The 9,878-nt window shown below is 32.5% G+C and overlaps 1 protein-coding gene across 9 annotated transcripts in view; it reads left to right on the top strand.

The window, feature by feature from the left end:
- The first annotated feature begins 14 nt into the window (after positions 1–14).
- The window catches only part of SATB1 (SATB homeobox 1), a 107,191-nt gene continuing 97,327 nt past the window's right edge, over positions 15–9,878 (top strand). For 4 of the 9 annotated variants that reach the window (XM_087916612.1, XM_026708138.2, XM_087916609.1 and 1 more), the window contains exons 1-2: positions 15–206; positions 1,106–1,252. The gene's annotated coding sequence lies outside the window, so the exon portion shown is untranslated. Of the gene's footprint in view, positions 207–628; positions 725–1,105; positions 1,253–9,878 lie in introns of those variants that run through there. The other 5 variants (XM_087916610.1, XM_026708137.2, XM_087916605.1 and 2 more) reach the window with 3 other exon arrangements.

Below are 9,878 nucleotides of genomic sequence, written 5' to 3'. Positions count from 1 at the left end.
CTGCCAGGCAGTTCAGAAGTGGGGGAGGGTGGAGGGAGGGAGGGTGGCTGTGTGTGGCCCCCCTCCTCCTCCTCCTTCCTTCCTTTAAACGCCCACTGCTGATGGGTGAAAAGGCAACTTGAAGTTCAGTGCAATTAACTTCGCCGGCGCCTGGGAAGCTGAAGGTGTCGCCCAGCCTCGCCCGCCCTCTCGCCGCGCTCTCATGGGTAAGTTGGTCTTCTTCTGTTTATTCCCCCCTCCCCATCCCACCTTCGTTTTAGGTATGCTGCGCCGACCAGTCACTCCCGTTTAACATTTACTCTTAAGGTTTTTTTAGGGACTTATTGTTGCAGACAGTCCATTTTGGTCGGCGATTGACAAAAAGCATGGAAATTAGATGGGGAGTATGTGGATTCCTCTAATATTTGTTCTGAGCTGTCGGGATCGGCTCTTAAGAGGAATCCTTCTAGCCTCCTCTTTCTTTATTTCCAGTAAAGGGAAACTCTACTACGATAGCTTTTGATCTGGTGAAAGCGGCTTGCAGACGCGTAAACACCTGCTTCGCGCACCCTCGTCTAGCCGCCGCCTCCCAAGCCAAGAAGTTTGCAGACGAGGTCCTTGGCAAGTTTGCTTGGCTCCGCCGTTCACTGTAACTCAGAAGTTTGGCTCAGTTCATAAGTTTCAAGCCCGGTGCCCCCGGGGATGGAGGACGAAGGAGAAAAAAGCGCGGGCAAGGGAGAGAGAGGTGCCTGCGGGAAGCTTGCGGAAGGGAGGAAAAATGGTGCGGGGAGGAGCGGGACAGTGAAGGCAAGGGGAGGGGGGCGCGTCAACGCGGCGACGCACTTCGTTCTGCCACCGCGTCGTGAAAGTGAGGGAGTTTTAAAAGATTTCTATCTCGGCGGTTTGTATGACTGGGGAAAGGCTATATCATGCAATATCAGGCAGAGATCAACTTGAGGTGTCTGTTGGCAGAAACGGGCTTGGGTTTTGCGGCTGGGAAGCGGAGAAGGGGGGCATTTGGCCTGCCACTGACCTCCAGAAGGCGGCTCTTCATACAGGTGTATCTCCCTCTCTCCGCGTGAGGTCCTCCTCTCGCTCTCACAGTCCTGCCTCTTTTTTTTTACAGGAGGGGGAGCCCGGTGGTCTCCCAGGAGCTAAAAAGGAAATGCAGTTTCCTTTTGATGCTACCCTGTAGCGAAGCTGGTGTTGGGAGATCACTGAAGGGGCAGCTGGATCGCTTGCCTCAGTGGAAATGTTTCTGCAAAGTTACTCGGTATGTGGGCCCTTTTTTGTCGGCGGCGTTTGACCACGTGGAAATAGAACTGTTGCTGACATGTATTATTAAATCGTATCGGTTGTGTTATCTAAAATCAATGCCAACGTTTGGCGTGCTTGTCAAAGCTTCTTACGTTTTTGTCCCTCTCTGAAAAGCTTTGGCAACTTTTGAGATATGTCTCTAAAAAGCTTTGGCAATGACAGCTAATGTGCCTGACTTAAAATGTCTATTTTAGTGAAGAAGCCCTTTGCCTTACTGAAAGCTGCAATCAGTCTCTTTCGGTGAAATGACAGATTATTTTAAGATAACTCTTTTATTCAACCTTGCTTTATTTGATAGGCGAAGCATGAAAAAACATCTAGAATGGAGAACTGGGATCTCTATTGCTATGCCTTTTTGAAAGACCTAATTTAGAAGCCACTCCTTATATTTCCATAATATTATTTAGGTCTAGTACATTCATATACTTCTGCTCCAGACTGCTGGCAGAAATTAGCAAAGAAACTTATATTTTTGACAAATGTGTAGACAAGAATATCATTAATTGATGTATTAAATCTTAACAAGCTACGTATCTGTTACAAAACAAATTTAATATATTTACTGTTTTTCTCACATTGGTAAGAAAGGTTGTGAAATTTGTGTAAAATTTCAATTGTAGTTGGTAAAAGGAAGACTTAATTGCAGCACTCTCTTAAATAAAAAAGAAAGGAATCAATATTAACATAACTCAGGAGCACAGTATACCTCACTAAGTTTAGAAATAGGATAAATTTTGCTTTCTAAATGTCTGCCAGAATTCACGAGTTGGAAGACATCGTGACAAAGGGAAAGATACAAAGCAACACGTAAGAAAATACTTTGGAATTAGAATACACTGTAAATATATTTAGCACTTTGCACCTTACGAAGTAATATAGTTTACAGAAAGCAATGGCTAATAAATTAAAAAGATCTCAAAAAATATTTACTTTATACATCCTAATAAAAACTAGAATGGAAAAACAATACAAATGTACCTGTAATATTGTTTTTTTCTTTTCTTTCTTGGAAATTAAAATATATAACAGTAATTATATGTATTAATGGCTGTTTCTTACTGAAAAAACATGTAAATGGAATGGGCCTAAAAAAGAAAGTTTCCATTTTAATGCATTTAACCATAGATCTTTTAAACTGCATTGTAATTTCTTATGGGAATCTTCTTACAATTGCATAATTTAGAAAAATTTCAGAATTCTACCTATTCCCTAAGGTATATTAATTTGATAGAGATCATACGCCACTTTATTCCAATTCTGAACTGGAGTTTGATATAGAAAAATTATTTTGGCATTCAATTTGTGTTAAGATTTATGCTAGATAAGTAAGCAAAAACTATATATATATAAAACCTAAAAAATATCATTCATTATTAAATGCCTTATGATAACTATATGGTTCCAAATCATATAAATGTAAGGAAGTTCCATTCAATATTCCAAATCAAAAAATGAATACTTTTGTAAACCTTTAAAGAATCTGAAAATTAAATTTTAATAATTCTATTTAATACAATGCTTAAGAAAATTTGGCCTAGCTTATTCATGTTCTTGTGTACCATTGTAAAATAATTTAACTATCTCTGTATTAATAACTATAATAGAGATAATTGTTCTAGTATGAATATATATCATGTACAAAATACCTTAGAATCCAATCTGCTCTGACAAGAGTACTGTATAAATTTTACAAAAATGTCTTCACTAATATATAATGATAGGCAAATTTTCTGTGTACTATTATAGATTTTTAGTTTCCATTAAAAATCCTAATTGCTAAATCGTATGTTCTCTACAGTACGAGGGTCATCAAATAATTATATATTTAAGCTCCATCAAATGTTTAACCTCCTTCACAGCCATGTAGCCTGGAATATATTAGTATCTATTTCTGCTTGGTGAAGCAATAGAAGTTAGGGTTCCTTTGTAAAAAGAATCTTATTTGTTACTTCTATTAACATTCATGACTAACCAGGTACTAGTTGAGAACCGAGCAGTGTTTTGCTTAATTAAATTATGATACTTGGTTTCTAAAGAGAATCCTCATCTGTAAATTATATAATTTTATTATTTTTGTCTACTTGTGTGTGTTTCTGGTGTGTAATATTTCCATAAATGGTCTTGATTTCTAGAATACATCAGAGTATCTTCTGTCAAGTATAAATTTGATTTTACTATAATGGGCACAGGATCTTGGTCATCTTATTGTTTTAAGAATGAACACTTCTGATTTAAACTCATTATGCATCTAGTCTTTATTTATCTTACATTAAACTGACAGAGCATCAATCACAGGAAAACTATTACTTTCCTGAAGTAAATACCAGTTTATAAGTGAGTGTATGTATTTATATCCCTGTCTCCACTAAATAATGGCTCTGTCTTCTTTTTAATATCTACCTGGCAGTATTAACCATGGCAACTGAATTTTCCTTGTTAGCATGTGGAAAAAAAGTTTTTACTATTTATATCAGGAGTAACTTAAGGAAAGATTGCATGGAAATTTGTTTTAAGGAAACAATATCTAAGTGGTGAATCTTCAGAAAAATAACATGACTAGCAAGTTGCACAGTATCTGTTTGAGTTGCTGAAGATAGGGGCAGAAGCATATTATTAATAACTGAAAGCACATATGTGTAAGTGAGGAAAAATGTTCAGCAAATCTGTCATCATGAAGTGCAATGCATTTTAAACAAAAATAAAGTTGCTGCAGTTTGCAAAAACTATTTACAAAGCTAGTTTCTACATTAAGTTAAATTGTATTTTCAAATTTGAGTCTGTGTTTGGTATAAAATACGATTAAATCTAATCCTATTTGTAGTACATATAATAAAACCATCCTATAGGATAAGATAGATTCCTCTTGCAGACTTTGTAGATTCTGTTGAATATATTACATCTTTAGAATAGCAAAACAAATTTAGATTTAATTTACAATTGGAAATAACATTTAGTATTAATTTGTTGACATTATGATTAAGAATTTTTTAAAAAGTACTATATGATCAATGTTCATGCATATTAATATATCTTAAAACATTTAGTCTTTTAATCAGATTACTATGGTAGTGTTCAATAACAGAGAGGCATTTCATTTCAATGAGCAAACTACTATTTTTTTTTAAAGTTACAATGACTAACATCACCTTCAGCTTCCAAAATTCAAAGCTAAAATCCAAATAGCCAAAATATCATCCAGCCAAGTATACCTCCTTGTCTACTTACCTGTGTACCAGTTTATCTATCTTAGTATTTATCTGTTGTAGCTTGTTTGGACACTTCAATTCCAGGGCATGGTATGTTGAATATGTTCACAGCAGCAGATTTGATTTGCATGTAAAATGTAATGTTATCTCCTTATCAAAACTTCAGATTATCAGTGCACAGATAATTTTGTTCACAAAGCAGTCTATACGTGTTAATAATTCTCAACAGTACATTGAGCACAATAAAAAATATCAACTGGAATTCTATCCACAGGACACCAACTGCATACTCACCCTCCAAATAAGATGGAAATATATTATCATAAGCTTCAGATTTCCACTTTCTCTAATCTATGCTATAATCTGACTTTAATAATTGTGTATGAAGGATTCATTTTTTGTCTGGCACACTATTTATCTATAAATCTTAAGCTGAATAGAAAAAGTTCCACAGATTTTCCATTTGTTTATGGACATGCAACAACTTCTTAATATCTTTAAAAAATAAACTTTCACACTTTAATCATTTTCTGTATTTAATAAGTATATACTAAGGTCCACTTCTTATGATAATTCTTAGTAAATAAATATTTTATTTTCAAGTAGATTAAATGCAACTTCTAAAATAAGTCATATGTTTGATATTTGTTCTTTTCCTCTTGCAAGATGATCTTAGCATCAACAACAAAAATTAACTGCAAATTATTGTTACAACAAATATAGAAATAAAAGCCAACATCAAAAGGTTTTTCTTGCAACTGAAAATAATATTTCTCAATATTGCCTTTCCAGGCTATGAAAAGACAATATTCTTAGTGCAATTATATATGAGGAAAAATTCTTGCCAGAAATCAATATAAACATTAACAGAACAGGTTTTAGCATTTCAAATTATAAAACAGAATAAATATGCTTATGATTGAAAGAAGTTTGTGCTTCAATATGTAAATATTCTCTAGCTTTCAAATGTTAAAAATGTGCTTTTCTGAGAATTCAGTGGCTTCAATTTTAATATTATAAGCCTTTTAACTATGACCTTATGACCAATATTTTACATAGTTTTGGAATGATACCTCTTGACTGGTGTAATACCTCTTGTGGCTTCACACTGGGAATGGAAACCTACCCAGAATGTAAATTAGTGAAGCATTTAGGGTAGTATCAACTGATATGCTGGAGTGAAGGTGGCACTTTTATAATATAACATTTTGGAAAGTGTTTACAATACCATAAGGCATTGATATCTGTACATCTCTAACATATGATAGTCACATGTAAAAATAAGATTACAATTAATACTCTACAAAGTACAACATATTTCTGTTTTAACTTACAGTCTGAAGTTTAAAAACTATAATAGTCATGTAGCATAGTATGTATTACTACTAACTGACTTAGTCCTTTTTTCCCTCAATTTGTGTGTAATTCTATGATAGTATACCATACTATGATTTTCATGGTTCTTATACCACATAACTATGAACTATAGCTTTCTACAAATGGTCATACAACCATTTTGAAGATAATAGATCTGCAATAATTTTCTAGGAATAGGAGGCATTGATTCAAGGAATGTATTTTTGAGGTGAGTTCCACTGTTTTATTATATGCTTGAAAACCTAGGTCGCATAGAATGTTTTCTAGTTAAGTAAGATTAAAGTGTGTCTATATGCTACTTTGCTTGTGAAACATCTTTTTGCTTTTTTTTCTCTTTTGAGATCACAGAAAGCAATTTATAATTAAGAAGTATCTAAGATACATATGATTTTCAGAGGAATTTTTCATATGCAAAAAGGTTCTTTTTATAGTCTTGGATATTTCATTTAACATTTGTGTACCCGTAATATGATATTTAGTACAGTAGATATGCTTGTGAGAATTTGAAATATCAACATCAATAAAACAGTTTTAGTGTTACTTTAGGACTATCCATCTTTTCAGTTTTGTAAAAGGATGAATAGGGCAAACTTTTTGCACGGTAATGTACTTTTAAAGAATAAATCTTTAAAAATAGCAGTATTATTATTTTTCCACCTATTAATTCTGGACCTTTTCCCCATTACTTACTATACTTCTTAGATTAGATAAATAATCAAGTGAACTTTGCAGAAAAGTAATATATATTGTACATATTACTGAAATTAGACAGTAGTAATTGTGCTTATAAGCAAAAAAGATTTAGCCACATACATTGAAGCTATAATATTTGTAAATTTTCTTATATGCACTGTATCTTTTTCATAAATCTATTGGATCTTTATAGAAAACATTTTTGAAATTTCATGCATTATGAACAAAGGACTCATTTTGATTTACATATCTACTGTAGTGTTTAAATCTATCTAGGAACAAAAATTTCCTGTGAACTTTATAAAGCAAGAACTATTTATTTACTATCCATTATTTAGGTTTCTTGAAATAAATTGCATGTGACAATATTAGTTTGATTCATTAAACTAATTTTTCTTTGGAATCCCTATTGTAGAAAAATCGTTACACAACTTTATATTAAAACTTGTGAGATACCTATTTCTGAGCACTTATTTCTTTGACTAGGCCTTCCAATTATGATTGTTGCACTAATTATACAGTTTAGTAATTCTTCTTTCACCTGTTAAAAGTAATATTTTATATTGATTATATTATAGTTTATATCAGAAAAAGTTTCACAATCTATAATAATGGGAAGTGGCACACAAATATATTAAGCAAATATTGTACATCCAAACTTAAAAAAAACTTTTTTATGTTAGTCTTGACATCTTTAGATGTCAGGATGTTTTGCTTATTGTAGCTTAGAACTGCAGAATGCAGTACTGCGGTATCCTGAAATAACTTTGTTTCTGTGATACGCAGACTTAAAAAGTTTCAGGCATTTAAAAAGAACCTATTTTTAAGTTTTGTTTTCTTAATGACTTAACTCTTGCTTAAATGTTTATTTTCAACGAATTATTTTATCCATATTCTTAGGACTGGATTTAGCAACACAATCCAAATAACATAAAATAATGGTAATTTAATCTTAATCTGGGCATTATATATATTGATTGAATATAGCTTGTTTTGAATCTGAAGCCTTGATGTGATTCCGGACAGGCATGGAAATAATTAGAAATGCTGTCAGCTTTGCGAGCGAATTGCATGCATTTCCCTGTCAGACCATCATTTCTGTGTTCAGTTTCACAATGTGATTATTAAGTAAGACATTTCCTAAAAACATTGCCTTTGTAAATTTGAAAAATGGCTGAGCTGCTAATCAGGTGAGATCCATGGCCTGTATTCTGAAGCATGTGGGGTCTTCCTAGAATCTAGACAGAGTACATAGTATGATTTCTTGTAACCGCATGGTTTCATTTCATTGAATTTGTAATTTCATTACTGATTATATATAAACTGTTCATTCACTGAAGGAAGCTCTCTATTTTAAGTTTATCTTTCTAGCGTGCTTCAAAATACACTCTAAATTCTGTATCAGTTCCAAAATATTATCTTCTAGTGTAGAGATCTTTTAGGAAAAATTAACCCAACAGAATGGACTTAGTTCTTCTATAGATGTAATAGATGCATCAAAATAGCTAACTATATTCATGGCATGTAGAGTACGTGTTTCAAAAATCATGCTGTTGTATTCAGCCTGTGTTTGCATATAGACTGTTTCTTTAAAATTGCTGTCTCCTCTATTTGCCCTAATAATTGTTGATATGTTGCCATCCATGAGACAAAAATTAGAGCTGTAATTAAATAATCATGTGATGCTCCTTAGTGCCAGTGAAAGCAAACTCATTTTTTCAGACCCTGATGGTCACTGATTATTCTATTACTACTGACTTGCTTTATTTATTCATTTTTGTAAACAGTCATGTATGTTAACTACTTGACTTTCTTTTAAAATTAAAGAATGTAAGAAAAATTATATCAGTTAAATGACTAGTCATTCATAGAGACTTTAAGAAAACTTACATTTTCTGCTCTTGGTTACCTGATTGAGAGAACTACATTGGTGGTGGGGTTTATGTGCCATTTAATTTACACTGATGTTTGGCTGAGTTGGTTGGGTATGTGGATTGCCAGGAGAATTACAAAAGGCATAGGGTATTAAAATTCAGAAATGATTAAAATTGAAATAAAAGGATGCTGTTTCTTTGCCAGTATTCTGGCAGTCATAATGACACACAGAGATTAGTTTCCACCTTCATATTTCCTTCTTTCTCATTTCCTCTTGCTTATTGTTGACACATTTTGTCTTATGTTTTTCCTTCTGATCTTTCTGTATTCTTCAGTTATTCCCACATTTTTATCTCTTTTTAGTATAGTAAGCTTCTTTAACCTTATTATTATAATAACATAGATTATCAATTTTTAATCTCCAGATATTTTGAGATTTCTTAAAACCTAAGTCACTTCTGTTAAATGAGGTGATGTTACTTTTTCTTACATATATTTTTCTTTTTGGCAGTTTAAGTTGTAATGTTAAAATACATGTTGTTAAGCTACTGCAGAAAAAAGGAAACTTAACCAGTAATGGAATAATCAGTTATGCATGAATTCAAATTTAACAGATGGATGCTGAGAGTTAAAATTTCTCATTTGGCTTCTTGCTTTTTCCCTCCTGTTTGTACTACACCTGTCTCTTATGTACAAATAAACATCTAACATAGTTTATAGGGTTTTTAAATATATATCTTAATATGTTTTCTTGCCAAAAATAACTAATCTGTTCCTAATGTTATATATTTAAGAAATGTACATATTGCAAGTTTTCTTAAATGTTAGCTTGTGAAAATTTGTTTTTACATTGTATGCTTAATTTCAAAATTTAAATAATTGTATCCACTTTATTTGTTCCAGTGACAGTATTTTAGTTTGTATATACTGAAGGAAACATGTGCTTATGAAATGGTAATCTATATGCAATTTATTCAAAGAGAAGCAAGCAGATTCCAAAATGAAGTGGACTATTCTATAAACTATTTTATCTGCCCATATAGCACAGTGAAAGAAGTCTCTCTAAGTACTTTAAAAATTAATGTCTAGAGTGAAAATCTTTAAATATTCCATATAATTGCATAATTTATTGTGAAAACTTTATGCATGTATTTCTACAACAAATAATTATTTTGGCATTCCCACCATGCATTTAAGGTTACTGTGTTACATTAAGACATAAGGGAAAATCCTTCAGATATTACTAAACCAGAAACTGTCATAAATCCAGACAATGGTGAGGAATACTTGAAATTGTAATTTGGCAGCATCTGTAGATTAGACGTTTTCTAAGTTTTCAAAGTCGGGAAAAGGAGAACATGTCATTCTAGTATTTCTTTAGCTTGAGCAGCCTTAGAAGATTATCTACGCATCTGTTTTGATATTATAAAA

The sequence above is a fragment of the Pseudonaja textilis genome, chromosome Z (assembly GCF_049901715.1).
Source record: "Pseudonaja textilis isolate UNSWEBS1 chromosome Z, rPseTex1.2, whole genome shotgun sequence".
NCBI classification, from domain to species: Eukaryota; Metazoa; Chordata; class Lepidosauria; order Squamata; family Elapidae; genus Pseudonaja; species Pseudonaja textilis.
The sequence above is the reverse complement of the archived record's forward strand: the minus strand, read 5'-3'. Positions and strand labels throughout refer to the sequence as shown.